Source organism: Adiantum capillus-veneris, chromosome 25 (assembly GCF_014529385.1).
Source record: "Adiantum capillus-veneris isolate H3 chromosome 25, ASM1452938v2, whole genome shotgun sequence".
Lineage (NCBI taxonomy): Eukaryota > Viridiplantae > Streptophyta > Polypodiopsida > Polypodiales > Pteridaceae > Adiantum > Adiantum capillus-veneris.
In genome coordinates, this window is record NC_140955.1 from 119148683 (window position 1) to 119166664 (window position 17982).

The window sequence follows — 17982 nt, forward strand, 5'->3', positions numbered from 1 at the left end:
CTCCCCCCATCCTTGGTGGCTTATCACATTGTAGGCTGATGTGACCCAAGTCTCCACAATTATAACATGTGGGCGTCTGCCTCCAAAACGTACCATTGGTTTGTCCAACACCATTCCTAGGCCTTTCTTCACCTCCTGGATGATTTGCAAACCTCCCTCGACCTTGATTATTTCCCACTTGACCTAGCATGTTTAGGCTGAGATTCTTCATCAAATCTACCACTTGCCTCATATCTTGCCTTAGCCCATCATCTTGCACCGATGTAGTGACCACTGCTGACATAACGTGAGTAGTAACAGGAAGCACTGGTTCATGATGAATCCCTGACATGCGACCTTGTAAAGACTCTATAGGATGAAATTCAGACCTCATGGGCAAAGACTCCACCCCTAACTGGCTCATTTTCCTCAACTTCCACTCTTTGTTCCTTGCTACCTCTAGTGCATCTTCATATGTCCTAGGCTTCTTTAGCTCCACTCTCCAACGTATATTCTCCCACAGACGAGCCAAGAACCTATCCTTCTTCATCATGTCAGGCGGGGGTACCTGTGGTGCTAAGGCCTTGCACATCCGCTCCCATGCCAATGAGAACTTACGTATGTATGCATCTACTGGCTCACCTTCCTTCTGCACCAAACCTTGTACTTCTTGCCACACTTTGTCAGGATCTTCTATCTTCACAAACTCCACTTCCAACCCATGCCTTAGATTGTCCCAACTCAATCTTACAGGTGGATCCACTGCACACAACTCCTCTTCAAATGTTTTGGACCAGACTCGTGCATCACTCTTCAAACAAATTTGGAGAAGACATAACATATGCGCAGGGTCATGAATCTGATTGCTAATGTAGGCAACCTCCATATTTTCCAAAAAATCTTCCACATCTTCATCACTTCTTCCATGAAACTCCGAATAAGAGAAAGCCATTGCTACCCAAGTTACAATGCTTTGAGAACCCCTTTGAACACACGTGCAAGAACCCAAAACTTTTGACTACCCAATCCCTAGAAACTTCAATGGAGATCAACTTTAGATAAGGACAAACACATGCACATCAAATGAGTTTTCATAGTTGATCATCGAAATTACAACAAGAAAAGGACATTCCAAGATCTCTCGTAATCTTCTTGGCCCAAACATAAAGACTATGCGCTGCTGGAAAAAAATCTTCCTGGACACATGAACATTTATATGGATTCTTTGAGTTAAATGAAATGGAGTGAATTGAGGGCCATTTTGATCATCCATTGAAGCCAACCATGAAGCTCCCAAGAAGGCACACCTGACTTAACCTCTGATTTTGCCAAAATTTCAGCAACATAACAGCATAAATGGCTCAAAAGACCAAAAAACCAGCCATCATAACTTGGGAAAATTTCGACAGAGTTTCCCCAGAAGTAGAGCAGTAGGAACCCAAAATATAGACTGTATATATATGCATAAATTGTCAACAATAGAACCCGAGCATCAAATAGGACTCACTAGTACATAGCCTATGGCGAGGTCACAAAAAGGGTGCTCCAGCTACCTGTATCACTGAAAGGATCTCCACATTTGAGAATCCCCCAGCTCAATAAAAACCTCACACTATCGACCCTCACACGAAGGCTAATGCAAATGGCATATAGTCAAGTCTCAGAAATGACTATCTTCTAGACCAAGTCTCAGAAATGGCTGGGACTGCCAAATACAACCAAGTATGGCTCCACAAATGCGTACAATGGCAGTTTCCACAAGTAACGTACAATCCAACAGTGTGAATCACCTGTATCTGTACCTGTCCCTGTAACCTGTAATCTGCAACCTGTAATCCCGAATCTCGAAGCTTGAAGCTCGAAGCAGAAGGTACTCGAAGAAGATCCTCAGTGGGGGCACCAAAAGAATGTGAGCGGAATGAAAACACACATAACTCCTCTATAACAACCCGACACACACTCTTGGGAAGATACACACACACACACACTAGGGGGTACCACTCGGCTTACACAACACACCTGGCCGAGACAGGACACACACCGATGGAGTGAGAGGCGAGAGACTATCCACTTGCCCACTCCACACAGAGACACACACACACACACACACACACACAAAAACTCAGCTCAAAAGAGGAGAATTTTTTATGTTTAGATACAATAGAGCTTGAGACAACACCAATGGGGCAAACAACTCACACAATATGGGTAAAATATGCCAGATACAATCAAAAACTGGAGCAGAAGCTTCGCTCATAGGAGAAACTTACACAGCCAAAACATCAAAAAAACAGTGAGGAATTTATCAAAATGAACAGCTCCATCGCGTCCGGAACGGCCCAAAACCCCAATCTACAATGTAACATTTAATGGCCTAGAATCTTATTTGTAGCGGAAATTAGCATGAACATAGTGGGCATTTCATTAGAATAGATTCCTAATGATAATTACAAGAGTGCTTGGGTGGAGAGAGCAACAAAAAGCATAACACCTAGTTAGATAGCATCGACAATACTTTCAAAAGAGAGAGCAATTAAACTATTGACAACAGTTGAGGACCGGATTTGCATGGAGCCGGTCCCCCCTCCAAAAGGCTTTGTATTATGGTTTCTCCCATCAAGAGAGACATTGTACAATACAATTCTTTGTGTTCCTTCAAGACTAGCTAGTGCAATGAAGATGGAAGCTTCATACACCAAGCAAAACACTTAATCAAACACAACTTGAATTATCCCCGTTCTCAGACCCAAGACCTCACACACCTTCGAAGATGGTGAGAGCTAGCAGGGTATGAGAGTAGATTGAGAGGAAAAAGAAGTATCTTACGAGAAAGAAGTACATCTCCTCACATAATCACTCATATTAGCATAGCTTAGCTTAGTAATTAGCTTGGTAGAGAAGATGAGCATGCATTGAAGCTTGGCTCTTGGTTGGATTTGCATCCACATGCCAAGAGAGTGTTGATGTAGGCTTCTATCTCACAAGCTTGGAGTAGGTGATGAGCTCTCCATTAAAGCTTGGGAGGAGATAGAGTGTTTTTCCTTCACACATGGTCAAGTGTGAGAGTGTGAGAGTGAATGCCAAGCAAAAATCAGCCCCCTCTCTCTCTTGGGCGAGCCCTAGCTGCTAAGTTAGGCTGGCTTTTGCCTCATTGGACCTCCCCAGGTCAAGCCAATAGGGATTAAGCAGCATAAGTGATAGCCTTCTGACATGTGTCCCCCTTTCCCCTTTTGTGAGAGCTTTAGATAATTAAATAATTAAACTAAACTCTCATTGGACCCCTTTGCCTCCTGGCCAATAGGAATCAGGCAAGCCATGGGGCTTCTGAATGCTCATTGGACCCCTTGGGAGACTGCCCAATAGTCTTCTAGGACACTTAATTCTTATTGGTTTCTTTTATTAAATGTTTTTAAATTAATTAAACTAGATTTACTCTAGCTTAATTCTCATTGGTCCACTTCAAGGGTCTTCCAATAGGAATTGGGCACACCTTGTGGGCATCTGGCCTAGGGAGCTGACATGTGTCCCTCATTCCCTTTGTGTAAAGGGAGCCTGTGTGTGTGTGTGTGGTTTTCTCTCTCATCCCCTAGCTTTGGGGCTCGCCCCCTCCCATGTAGGGATGCAGAAAGACTTTTTGGGCACACACACTAAGCATCCAATTTTCCCTAAGGTTGACCTTTGGACACAACCTTTGAATTTTGGAACCTTAGCATTTTGGAAGTCTTAATGGGCTGAACCTTAGGGTCTTTTTAGCCCGTTGTTTCACATGGCTCTTTTGCAGATGGCCCCCCCTTTGGATCCCTATTTTCCCTCCTTTGGATCCCTACTGTGGCCGGTCTGCTAACTTAACCAATATTCTAGCTTTTTCTCCCTTGGCACTTCCCCACATTAAATGATCAGTTTAATATGAGAAAATCATTTAGGAGAATTAGATATTGATTATTATGACATACAATGTCAAAGTGCTCAAATCTGACTTCGGATGACCAGTTTACGGCCAAAACAGGCTCCAAAATGAGCAAAAACACACCTGCGGCTGTTCCTCCTATCTTCTCCACGTCTTTTCTGGTCTTCTCTCATTTTTTTCAGTTCCCACATTAAGATTTATTAGTTGGGAACCCTTGGCCTTTTAGATGACCTCAAACGGACCCTGAACAGGCCAAAAACTGACCTTGTAGTGCATAGTTGTCACCTTTTTGCATCATTCGCACACCTGGCTCTCAACGTTTTTCAATAATGCATCTCGCAACCACATGAAGTGTCCCCAAAAAGTGGTCCTCATGATGAAATTTCTGCATAATTATCACAAGGAAACACCCACGTCGTGTCCGTACTTCTCCGCGTGCAAGTATTGACCCCGTTCGACCTCCTGACGCCACTAGATGCCATCTGACGCACCTGCTTACCTCATGTCGTCGGCCCGCGGATAGCTTCCTCGATAAGTTTAACGCGCTATCAACTCCTCATTATTGTAGAAAAAACACACTGCTACTGGTAACGATGAAAATCGATCCACTATGTACACCTTGTCCTACCTGTACACATGTGGGCCCCACGTAACCACCTGGCTCTGGCAAATTGGCAATCCTTTATTCGATGCACCATGCATGGGTATGAACATATGCGCAATTCCTTGCTCCAAAAAACTCCTGACACCGCTATACCCCCTCCCTCACTCTCTCTCTCTCTCTCACTTGATCTCATGTCCCTTCCTCTTCATCATTACTCCCAAGCATCCATCTCTCTTGGATGAAAACTTTGTTATGGTGGTGTGTTGTTTGTGTCCTAGCCGTTGAAGCTAGGTGGTGCCCCCTGTTTGCTTTACCATGACAAGCTCGAGGCGCGCTATTTGGTCCCCGGTGTTTTAGAGGCCGTCGGGGGTTCGGGGTTTGCTTTGCTCCCGTCACTACCTGCCATCCCCTAAACTTCCTAGCTGCTTCAGTCCTTTGCCATTCTTTTGCTTACCTGTACACACCTGTCCATGCCATCTTCTAGAGTCGACATACTTTGGATGTACCATCATTGCCCACCCCCCTGTTGAGAATTTATGCTCAACCACATAAAAGATTTATTCTACTATAAACTGCAAAAACCTGGCACACACTATGAGAAAACTCAAACCATATGTACAATGTTTTATTGCCCTGTATCACCTAAACCTTCAAGTGAGTTGCCCCACCCCTGCATCACATAGACTCCACCTGGATCAAACACCTGACTCTGTTCACTTTCATCCATTTGTAACATTCTCCAATAGTGCCCTACCCAAGCACGTAGACCACCATGTGTGTAGGCTGCCCATAGCCTACCTTCTACACTCCATTCATTCCTTTGCAACCTGTCTACTTCGTACCAAGCAGCACCAAGCATATTATCATCAACAAAAAAAGTACCTGACGCCAAGCTACAACACATGTCTGACCCTCCCTCCCAACCAAATAAAGTAGAGGCCTTGAGTGTGTACCCCTGTACCTGCTGAACCAACATCCATAGAGTTGTTTCTACCATCTCTCTCATCAACCATAAGTCACATACCTTCAGTGGAAGCAAAGCCACTGTTTGAGATTCTCCTTTCTCCACCATTGGACATGTCTGCTGCATTGGAATCTCCTCCGTCTTTGGCATCAAAACCTCCTCTTTGGCCACACCCTCCATTCCAACATCATCGAGCCCTTCCTCTTCAACCGGTCCTTCAAGGTCGCTTAGCACCTCCGCTTGGTCAGCTTCAATTACCTGTTCTTCAATCATCTCTTCTACTGCTGTATCATGCTCCTCCATGGAAGAGAGAAACTCGTTCTCTACCGCATCCATCTCCAGTTCCTTCATAGACATGGCTGCTTTATCCCTCTTGGAGAAAGTCTGCACATGTTGCACCACCATGGAACACTCCGCCGCTACTTTCATCATTACGGCCATTAGCATGGCACCACACACCACCTTCACCTGCATTCCAGCATCTGTAGGTCTAGACCGCATCTTTTGGCTTTTATCAAGCACCTCGTCTTGCTCTGTCCCCTGCTCTTCTTGCACATGGGCTACTATCATATCATCAAACATATAAGAGGGCAGCTTTACCTTTATCAGTTTGGGTTCATCAGATTCCGTCTCCTCGTCATAGGATGTGGACTCATCTGCTCTATCCTCCTCGCTTGTCTCCCAACAAATCGAGCTTGTATCATCATTGGCATCGGCATCATATACCGACTCCGTGTCATCATCTGCATCCACTTTATGCTCCACAAAAGCTTGACCATCACCACACCTTTGCACACTTTCTTCATCAGCTTCTGAACCCTTGGTATCGGCACCTCGATTGCACTCTGTTATTTTTCCATGCAAACTTTCAACAAGACCATGCTTTACCTCTTCAATCCGTACTGGAACCTCCACATCTGCTACCGCTTTTGCATCTTGGTTCACCTCTACATGGAGCTTACCCTCGTTGGCAAGCTCTTCCACCCTCGGCACATGCACATCACAAACTGGAAACCTCCAAGGAATGTAACCATTAGTAGGTCTTACCTCCACAGGCCTTGCATTTTGCACAATCGGAATCACCTTTGGTTGGACCCAAGAGCCCTTTGCTACCTCCGCAACAGGTATATAATCTGCTGGCTTTAGCATACCCATCTCCAACTTCCGCTTCACCTTTCTGCTCTTTATCTTTGCCAAATAGACCATGTCTTCATAGGTATCGGCACCATCTTCGACCTTTTCTCTAATCCTCAGATGCAAGCACTCTAACAACTTTGACAGCTTCAAAGATTGATTGCTTTTGACCCCAGTCATAACCTCTAACTACTTTCAACAAGCTTCAAACTACTCAATGAAAATAGAGAAATATTTACTTACATCCTGGTGTACCGCCTTCAGCCTTGCACCAGCTTTCTCTGCCGTAATCACCTCTCGAAACCGCTCCAGAAACTGACTCTGCAACCTTTGCCATGTTTCTCGATCACTGCTCTTTAAGCCATTGAACCCCACCTTGGCTCGCCCTTGCATCAACAACGGCACCGTCTGTAATCTTTGCGCATCTGTCGACATATGCATCGATAGCAACCATAATTCGAAATCTGATAACCAATCCTCGGGATCTTCCACGCCCGTAAATATGGGGCCAAAACCTGGCTCCATCATCTCTGTCAGCTTCAACCTCGACCATCAAACATCTCGACCGTGAGCCAACCGTTTTGTTGGCAAAAGAACACCACTTTTAACTGCAAATTGGAGCATCACATAGCTCCTCAGTGGGGGCACCAGAAGATGGAGAGGGGGAAAGGGGAACATACCCAGCACACAACAGAATGCCGCACTATAGCCCAGGGTATACACAACGCCCCAATCCACTAGAGTTCACCTTCAAAACTCAATACTACCCGCAAACAAACCACCGCTTTCCCACAACCATACACACATACGCCTTGCAATTCACCAGACAGACTCAATCACTCCGCTTTGCTCAATTCACAACCTTCCACACTCATACAACCTCTCTCTATCTCTCTTTGCACGAACAACCTTGAGGGGGCACACACGCCTACACAGGCCCGGAAACACATGCACACAAGCAGAGAAGAGAAGGGGGAATGACGCCTTGAAACAGTAGGGAATAGTCTACTAGCATAGGAAATATCATGTGCATTCAACACACGCCGGCATGAACCTCGGCAACCAAAAAACAAGAGCTCCAAAAGCCTTGGAAAAAAAACCCTCCTTGGTCCAAATCCCTCTTTGGCAAAAGACCCTCAAAAATGAACAAAAACCTCCTTTTATAGGGGTGTGCCTAGAGATCTCAAAAAAGAAAAAAGTGGTGTGCTTCCATGTCGTGCACTCCATTTGGAGTTCCTTTTAGAAGTTTTATGCATTGCCAACACTTGGCTTAGTTATTTTGGAAAGCTTTGCATACTACACCATGGCCCTTTGGCCCCTTGCATTTCATTTGGCTTTGTCCACCTCTTTGCTCCCGGACTTCCCTTGTCGCTCTCCTTGCATGCTGCTGCGGGGCCTCTCCCTTACACGAGGGGGGGAGGCAATAGCGACCTTACTATTGCCCCCTCCTTCCTTCCTTAAAATTTTGGGGCCCAATGGACCGTGGGAGTCCCCCCAAGCCGGGCGACACATCATCATCAACCTCACACAACGCGGGCGCCACCTACCGCCCCACCTCGCCGGCTACGCCGCTCAAAACCACCGCACCACCGCCTGCAGCGCCCCACGCGCGGACGCCATAGTTGCGCCCAAGAGAGCTCCACTCTCTCTCCTTGGATGCTTATGGAGAGCCTACGGCCCTGCCCATATACCGTGAGAATCGAGCTTGACACTCCGCATGTGGGGTATCCAGGCTGCCACATGGCGGCCCAAGAGGTGATGGCCTTTTGAACTTCAAAAAAAAAAACCCCATTACATTTTTAACACAAGCCTTTTTTTTGGGCCTGCCTTCATCTGGCTCCCATTCTCTGCTCCCACCTCCTGTTGCCAAGCTGCAAAGACCGGGTGAAAATTTGCATTGCCACTTTGCTTCTCCATGATCCGCATTGCTATTTGACTCCTCCAGGCCCAAGATCCGAGGCCACCAAAACACTACCAAATCATCTGCAATCAGTTCCGGGCAAGGACACCCAATCTTCTGACCTCCATATCTTTCCGCTCCGGACTCCGTTCGTCATGCGGTCACTTCCTACTAACTCCATATGGCATACACCCTGCTCTAAAACTTTGTCGAGGCTAAGAAGATTCTAGACGGCACACTTTCCAATGTAGCCAAGTGAGCTCAGACCCAGCCCCCGAAAAAACTTCAAATGATCATATCTTGCAAACCGTGGCTCCGATCCACAATCCAAAAAGACGGTGTCGTGCTGTGACACATACATAGTGGGAACGCATGCAACAAGATCTATCTTGTATTTTTTTAGATACATAATTATATTTCCTATAGTGTACATATGCATATTTAAGTATAATAATAAGCCTTCTATCTCATCCTATTATTTTTCTCAAGGGTAACATATCCTTACTTTACCATCAGAAAATACTATGGGAAAAGCATCAATAGCTCCGCCTCTTTAACTTGGGGCAAAAAGCATTGATTCTTTATTTCTACTATTTCATTATCATCTCACACCCTAGCTAGATCCTATATCTAAGGTAAACTCCAATATATATATATATTCTATGTATTTTTTATACTTTTCTTATATTTCTTTTTAAATAGCTACTAGGAGAGAATCAAATCCTAGTGGGACACTAGGTGGCATGATTTCAAAGATACACTTATTTTAATGCATTATTGCAAGCATGATTACAAAACTTTGTCAAGGAGCAATGTCATGCTTTCATATGGCATGAGGTGTCCTTTGGAATTAAATGAAAGTCTAGGCTAAGGAGACCACATGAAGACTTTTGCTGCCATAAATGGACCCTATTTTGATGAATTTTTTACACAAGGTTCCAATCCGAATTGGAAAACGATTTTAAAATAAAAATCGTAGCTAATGAGCTGAAGTTTTTGCACATATTTTTACTTTTTTATTTGGAGCCACGGTTAAGGAGATATAATCAAAATACTGGACCCCAGTCTGCCCACATCATGCAGGGACAGCTCATTTTCAACTTTTCCAATTCCTGTTCACACTGGCTCCTCTCTTCTTGTGTAAACCCTTGTGGGTTCCCTTCACCTATAAAAGGGGACCTCTTCTTCCTTGGAAGGAACTCAAGCCTTCAAGCCATTGATGAGAGGAATTCTTGAGGGAGTGAGTAGTAATGCCTAATTGTACTTAGCTCCATTAACATAAGCCCAAGCCTACACTTTCTCCTAGAGGAAGACTAGCCATTCTTGTACGCTATCCTTGGAAGATCAACTCTAATCAAAGAAGGTGTTGTACTTGGCGTATCAATCAAAGTGGAGTGCTCCCCTCTTCTTCTCTCTCCATCAATAATGGTGCCGAAGGGTTTGTCAAGTAAGATGTGTTCTACATTGATGTTTTCTTGATTTCTTATTGTTTTCTTTTTCATCTCTAATCCGACATATATATATATATATATATATATATATATATATATATGTGTGTGTGTGTGTATCTAATCTCATCTCCTTAACCAAATCTATCTCTCTCACTCTTAGTAATTCATCCTCTCTACAAATTTTAGGTTCTCTTTGCTACAGGTACATCTCTCCCCGCAGTATCCTTATTGTCTACGGGCAAGAATAGGGCTTGGGAGGGAAAGTTCTCATCTCTTCACTTCTCTCATATCTACATTTCTCACATACTATCCTAGATGAATAACCCACATGATGATCATTTATATCCCTTTCACTCTGTACAATCTATTAGAATTAACGTATGGATTAGCCGTAAAATACACTTTCAACAACGTATAGTGTTTCTCTTTGGCCCTGAAAGGCTCAATGAAATACTTCTATCACCGGATCCCATCATACTACCTCTCATAGACTATAATTTTTCTTTTGATGTAAGCGTAGTTATCTTGATATGAAGCAAGAGGATTTGTACACACAATTAATCCCAATCACTAGACAAAATATATATATTATGGTAAGCACAAAACTACAATTCCAAAGAACAATTCGTAGCCTATTTGGTCAGCCAAGATTGAATGCCATTAACTCATCCATAACCCTTTCATATTACCCATGATACAATATGACCATAGCCTTGATGTTTTCATCTTCGTATTGTTTTGACATTCTCTTTTGTGTTCTTTCTTTGTGTGTGTGAATGCAAGAGAGAAAGAGTGAGTCTTCTTTGATTGAACTTCTTTCCAAACCCTAGTCTTCATGGCATCTATGGTTTAACTCCTTCATATAGTTTTTGTTGAGTTCTCTCACAAACTCTCACAGCCATAAGCCCGGTGCTTTCCTGGCAAGACCGCAAATTTCTCGACAATGGGTAGGCTCCATAAATCGAGCTCTACACACCTGTACCTTAAGTTCCACTTGGACCACCTGTCTTCAGCTGCCCAGTCCGGCAAGAATCTGCAAACCACCAAAACTTTAACCTTCAATAACTTGGGCTCCGTAGCTCGGTTTGATGAGCCGTCTGGACCTGTCCCTTCAGCACTTCAAGCTCTTCATTCCTAGACCCCAAAACTGCACTTTGCATCCCTTTCACCTGCTACTCCAATTAGCCCCTTGTGTAACCTTCCTTGGCCTATAATCTGCATCACGCATACACTTCCGCTGCTACCTGCCATCCCCTGAACTTCCTAGCTGTTTCAGTCCTTTGCCATGCTTTTGCTTACCTGTACACACCTTTCCATGCCATCTTCTAGAGTTGACATACTTTTGGCTGTACCAATGTCTCAACACGAGATCAGCCCCTTTCATGTATAATACATCACCAATCAATTTGTACTTGTATGCTCTATGCACAAAACCATACTTCTTCGACTTCTGAATCTCCTTTGGAATGATTCCTGTTAGCAAAAACTCCTCTTCTTGAGCCAAACTTTCCCGGCCATGATAAAGAGGTAAAGTGGTCCTCAACACAAATAGCTCCCCAATCATGCTTTGAGCTGCTTCATGTGCCTCTCCATTTAGAGCACGTTCAATGTGTCTGATGCTCCATGCCTCAAACTTTTTTAACAGGCCTTTAATTCTGAAGCACATTTCCTTCAATGAGGTGTTCTTACTCTTCCACACACCCAACACTTGCTTCACAACTAACAAGGCATCACCTTTTATGCTCAACCTTCTAACCCCATGCTTCAAACAAATGTGTAATCCGGTTTCCAAAGTAGCATATTCAGCCTCATTTTTACTGTGCGCATCCAATTTGAATCCTCTCTTGCATACTAGCTTCCCCTCTAAATCATAAAGTGCTATACCCCCTGAAGCTGCATCATGGCTCTTTCTGTATGAGCCATCAAAGAACGAAACATGTGCATTGCTGATCTGTGGCACTTCTTCAACTACCTTTCTCACCACCTCTTCCTTAACAAGAAGGGGATTCTCCTTGTATTGTCAACAAATCAGCTAGGGTAGCTCTTGTATTGTCTTCCACTAGGAAAGAGAACTCAAACTCTTGTAGCTCAATTACCCATTTCTTCAGCACATTTGGCATGTTAGTGCCATTAATTAACTATGGCAAAAAGGAGTAACTCGTCAAGAAAACAAAAGGTCGTGGTAGCAAGTAATGACGAAATTACACTGGACATCACTAGCTCTACTTCGGAGAATTTTCTCTCTGCTACCAACTTCACTCGGTTTGCACAATACACTGGCCTCATATAATGGCTGCCCTTCCCCTTTTGCAATATCATGGCTCCAATGGCATCATCCCCTACTGATGGATTTATATAAAACACTTTCTCCAAATCGGGAGCCTGCATGGCTGACAACCCCCCTAGCACCTCTTTCACCTCTTGAAACACTTCTTCACACTTGTCATCCCATTGCAATGGATCATGCTTTGCCACTTGTTATAATGGATAAAGAAGCTGAGAAGACAATGGAATAAACCGTGCCACGTACTTCACTTTGTGTATAAAGGTTGCCAATTGCTTTGTACTCGTAGGTGATGGAAGAAGAGTAATAGAATTAACCTTGTCTGGATCAGCCTCAGTGCCATTTTCTGACACCATGTGGCCCAATAACTTCACCCTTGGCTGTGCTAAATGACATTTCTTTGGATTTATTTGTCCTCCACATTCATCATATCGAGCCAATACCATTTGCAGCTTCTCATGGTGCTCAGCCCTACTGCTATATACATAGAAGTCATCCATAAAAGCTTTAACACAACTACCAATGAAAGGTTCCAATACCCAATTTTCTCTCTCTTGATAGAAAGATGGTCCATTTGACAACCCAAATGGAAATACAGTGTAGCAATAATAGCCCCATGGCGTAATAAAAGTTGTCTTTGTGCGGTCTTTAAGAGCAATCTTCAATTGAAAAGAGCCTGAAAAACCATCACACACACTGTACCTCTCATAGCCTCACTGAGTCCAGGATCTGATCAATGAATGGAAGAGGATAATGGTTCTTCTTAATGGCTGCATTTAAGGGCTTAAAATGTACACAAATCCTCCACTTTCCATCCTTCTTTGGACTGACTACTATTGGGCTCACCCATTCTGTGGTCTCCACAGGGACTATGAACCTTGCCTTCAATAACTTGTCCACCTCTTGCCTCAAGGATTCCATTTGCTCTTGACCCATCCTTCTTAGCCTAGGCCGCACTGGCTTAGCACCTTCTTTCAGCTCTATATGCATCTCTTCGCCCTTGAACCCTCTGATCTCCTCATATGAAGTAATGAACAAATCAAGAAAACTAGCTAGCATATGCAAATATATCTCCTTCTCCATAGCTGAGAGGTGTCCACTGATCATTTGTGTCATCAATTCCTGCTTCTCTGACGATTCACCCTTGGTCTGCATTAGCCCTTCAATCACTTCATAAGGCGCTTCACTTTCATCTTCAATCTCATTTGCAAATGTGACTACACCAGACTCCTGGATCCCTTTGTCCATCAAAAGAAATGCAACATCAGCATCCTCATCACTACTGGTAGTACTATCATTATCCTCGTCAGACACTGTGGAATAGTCTTCATCACTAGACTCATCCTCATCTTCATAGAGATCCTCCAATCGTTTCCTTGCGTCCATATTATATAGCTTCTTGGCACCTGTCTTTCCATAGAGGCTAATCGTACCACGTCTCCAATCTTGAATGGCTCCCACTGCACGTAACCATGGTCTACCCAGTATAATAGGATATCCTCCCAACCCTGCTGGCATTACATGAAAATCAACCACTGCTTTTGCATCATATGCCTCCACTTCTAAGCTCTTTACAACACCCAAACATTTTACTTTTTGATGGTTTGCCAATCTGATCCGAAAGCCTGACACCCCGGTCATTGTAAGACCCATCTTCTCAACACATGAATGTGTTATGACACATATTTGGGCTCCACCATCCACATAACCTTGTCCCAGATATTTTCTTTTGTGCCATACATCTACTATTGGACAAATGTCCGGTAGCTCATCAATTGCCAACACCTTCACTGAACCTCTCTCTACTTCTTTCTCCATTGGGTTAACCATCCTCTTCCACTGTCACTTTAGCTTAGGAACCATCTCTATAAGCTGCCCAAAAGTAACATCTTCCTTCTTGCTTGTCAGATCCTCCTTCAAGTCATAGCTTAATTGCCCATCCCCTAGTGGAAAATTTGAAACATGAAACTTGCGCGACGAGCTCTTCTTTTTCTCTTAGCCTTGACATCCTCGCCTTCATGGCTCTTTCCCTTCTTCTTACTAGGACCCGGGGCACTTCTTCCTACCTTGTCCTCTGTGGTCCTCTTCCCAATAGGCGTCACTAATGTATCCTCTAGCTTTGATGCCTTCTCCAAGGTGACTACACTTAACACTTTTGTCTTTCCCTTTTCCTCCTGGGTTAATCCATTGGTTCCTTCTTCTCGCTTAATTTCAATGCCATAATCATTTGACCTAGTTAGTACCTGTCTTGGAAATGGATACATGTCTCCCCCCATCCTTGGTGGTTTATCACATTGCGGGCTGATGTGGCCCAACTCTCTGCAATTATAACATGTGGGTGTCTGCCTCCAGAACCTACCATTGCTTTGTCCAACACCATTCCTAGGTCTCTCTTCACCTCCTGGCTGATTTGCAAACCTCCCTCAACCTCAATTATTTCCCACTTGACCTATCATGTTTAGGCTGATATTCTTCATTAAATCTACCACTTGCCTCATGTCTTGACTTAGCCCATCATCTTGCACAGATGTAGTGACCACTGCTGGCATAACCTGAGTAGTAATAGGAGCCACTGCTTAATGATGAACCCCTGGCATGTGACCTTGTAAATAGTCCATAGGCTGAAATTCAGACCTCATGGGCAAAGACTGCACCCCTAACTGGCTCATTTTCCTCATCTTCCACTCTTGTTCCTTGCTACCTCTAGTGCATCCTCATATGTCCTAAGCTTCTTTAGATCCACTCTCCAACGTATATTCTCCCAAAGACCAGCCAAGAACCTGTCCTTATTCATCATGTCAGGCGGGGGTACTTTTGGTGCTAAGGCCTTGCACATCCTCTCCCATGCCTATGAAAACTTTCGTATGTACGCATCTACCGGCTCACCTTCCTTTTGCACTAAAGCCTGTACTTCTTGCCACACTTTGTCAAGATCTTCTGTCTTCACAAACTCCACTTCCAATCCATGTCGTAGATTGTCCCAACTCAACCTTACGGGTGGATCAATCACACACAACTCCTCTTCAAATGCTTTGGACCAAACTTGTGCATCACTCTTCAAACAAGTTTGGAGAAGGCGTAATATCTGCACCAAGTCATGAATCTGGTTGCTAATGCATGCAACTTCCATCTTTTCTAAAAAGTCTTCCATCTTTTCCATGAAACTCCGGATAAGAGAAACCCATGGCTACCCAAGTTTCAATGCTTTGAGAACCCGTTTGAACACATGCAAGAACCCAAAACTTTTGACTGACTCAATTCCCAAAAACTTCAATGGAGCTCAACTTTAGATAAGGACAAACACATGCACATCAAATGAGTTTTCATAGTTAATCATTGGAATTACAACAGGCAAAGGACATTCCAGGATCTCTCGTAATCTTCTTGGCCCGAACATAAAGACTATGCGCTGCTGGAAAAAAATCTTCCTGAACACATGAACATTTATCTGGATTCTTTGAGTTAAATGAAAAGGAGTGAATTGAGGGCCATTTTGATCATCCATTGAAGCCAACCATGAAGCTCCCAAGAAGGCACACCTGACTTATCCTCTGATTTTGCCAGAATTTCAGCAGCATAACAGCATAAATGGCTTAAAAGACCAAAAAACCAGCCATCATAACTTGGAAAATTTTTGGCAGAGTTTTTCCAAAAATAGAGCAGTGAGAACCCAAAATATAGACGATATATGTATGCATAAACTGCCAATAATAGAACCCGAGCATCAATTAGGAATCACTAGTACATAGCCTATGGCGAGGTCATGAAAAGGGTGCTCTAGCTACCTGTATCATCGAAAGGATCTCCACATTTGAGAATATCCCAACTCAATAAAACCTCACGCTATCGACCCTCACACAAAGGCTAATGAAAATCGCGTATAGTCAAGTCTCAGAAATGACTATCTTCTAGACCAAGTCTCAGAAATGGCTGGGACTGCCAAATATGGCTCCACAAAGGCATACAATGGAAGTTTCCACAAGTAACGTACAATACCAACAGACAATGCGCTCAAATAGGCACCAACTGATGCATACCCATGGCAACTGCAAGTGACTTCCACTTGCCAATGTATCACTGAACTCCAGCTACCTCTACCTGTGTGAATCACCTGTACCTGTACTTGTCCCTATAACCTGTAACATATAATCTGCAACCTGTAATCCCGAATCTTGAAGCTTAAAGCTCGAAGCAGAAGGTACTCGAAGAAGATCCTCCGTGGGGGTGCCAAAAGAATGTGAGTGGGATGGAAACACACAGAACGTCTCTATAATGACCCGACACACACTCTTGGAATGATACACACACACTATGGGGCACCACTCAGCTTACACAATCCACCTGGCCGAGACAGGGAACACACCGATGGAGTGAGGGGAGAGAGACTGTCTGTTTACCCACTCCACACAAAGAGAGACACACACACACACCCAAAAAAATCAACTCAAAAGAGGAGAATCTCTGATGTTTAGATACAATTGAGCTTGGGCCAACACCAATGGGGCAAATAGCTCACACAATATGGGTAAAATATGCCAGATATAATCACAAATTGGAGCAGAAGCTTCGCTCACTGGAGAAACTTACACAACCAAAAAACAGAAAAACAGTGAGGACTTTGGAAAAATGGACAGCGCCATCGCGTCCGGAACCGCCCAAAACCCGAGTCTACAATGTCAAAGTGCTCAAATCTGACCTCGGATGAGCAGTTTACGGCCAAAATAGACTCCAAAAACCCCAAAAACACAGTTGCGGATGTTTCTCCACTCTTTTTCTGGTCTTCTCTCTGTTTTTTCAGTTCCCACACTTAGCTTTATCACTTGGGCACCCTTGGCCTTTTAGATGACCTCAAACGAACCCCGAACAGGCCAAAGACTGACCTCGCAGTGCATAGTTGTCACCTTTTTGCATCATCCGCACACCTGGCACTCATCTTTTTTCCAATAATGCATCTCGCAACCATGTGAATTGGCCCCAAAAGATGGTCCTCATGATGAACTTTTTGCATAATTAGCACAAGAAAACACCTACGTCGTGTCCGTACTTATCCACGTGCAAGTATTGACCCCATTCGACCTCCTGACGCCACTAGATGCCATCTGACGCACCTGCTTACCTCATGTCGTCCACCCGCGGATAGCTTCCTCGAGAAGTTTTATGCACTACCAACTCCTCATTATTATAGAAAAAAAACACTGGTACTGGTAATAGTGAATGTTGTCCTACCTGTACACATGTGGGCCCCACGTAACCAGGTGTCTCTAGAAAATGGGCAATTCCTTATTTGATGCACCATGCATGTGTATGTACATATGAGCAATCCCTTGCTCCAAAAAACTCCTGACAACGTCTAAGATTATCATCCTTCCCTAGTTTGTAGAGAGTTCCTACAATGAGAGAGTAAGGTTCACATTCTTTTAATAGTTTTTGTGCTATGTCCTTACGAAGCTCTTTGGGTGGAAAACCATTAACTAGAAAGTTCATAATATTCTCACTCCATTCAGGTATGGTTTTGGCTAGGAATAAAGAAGTATCGGGCAACTCATCATCGATTCCAGTAGGGGCTTCACCATTGGGTATGCGAGACAAATGATCCGCCATGACATGTCTTTTACCAGGTCTCACCACAACGGTAAAATCAAACTCAAGGAGAATTAACAACCATCGTGTAATTCTTCTCATGGAACAAGGTTTATTTACTAGATACAACAAGGCTTGATGATCAACATAGAACACAAACGTGTTGGCCAAGAGAAATT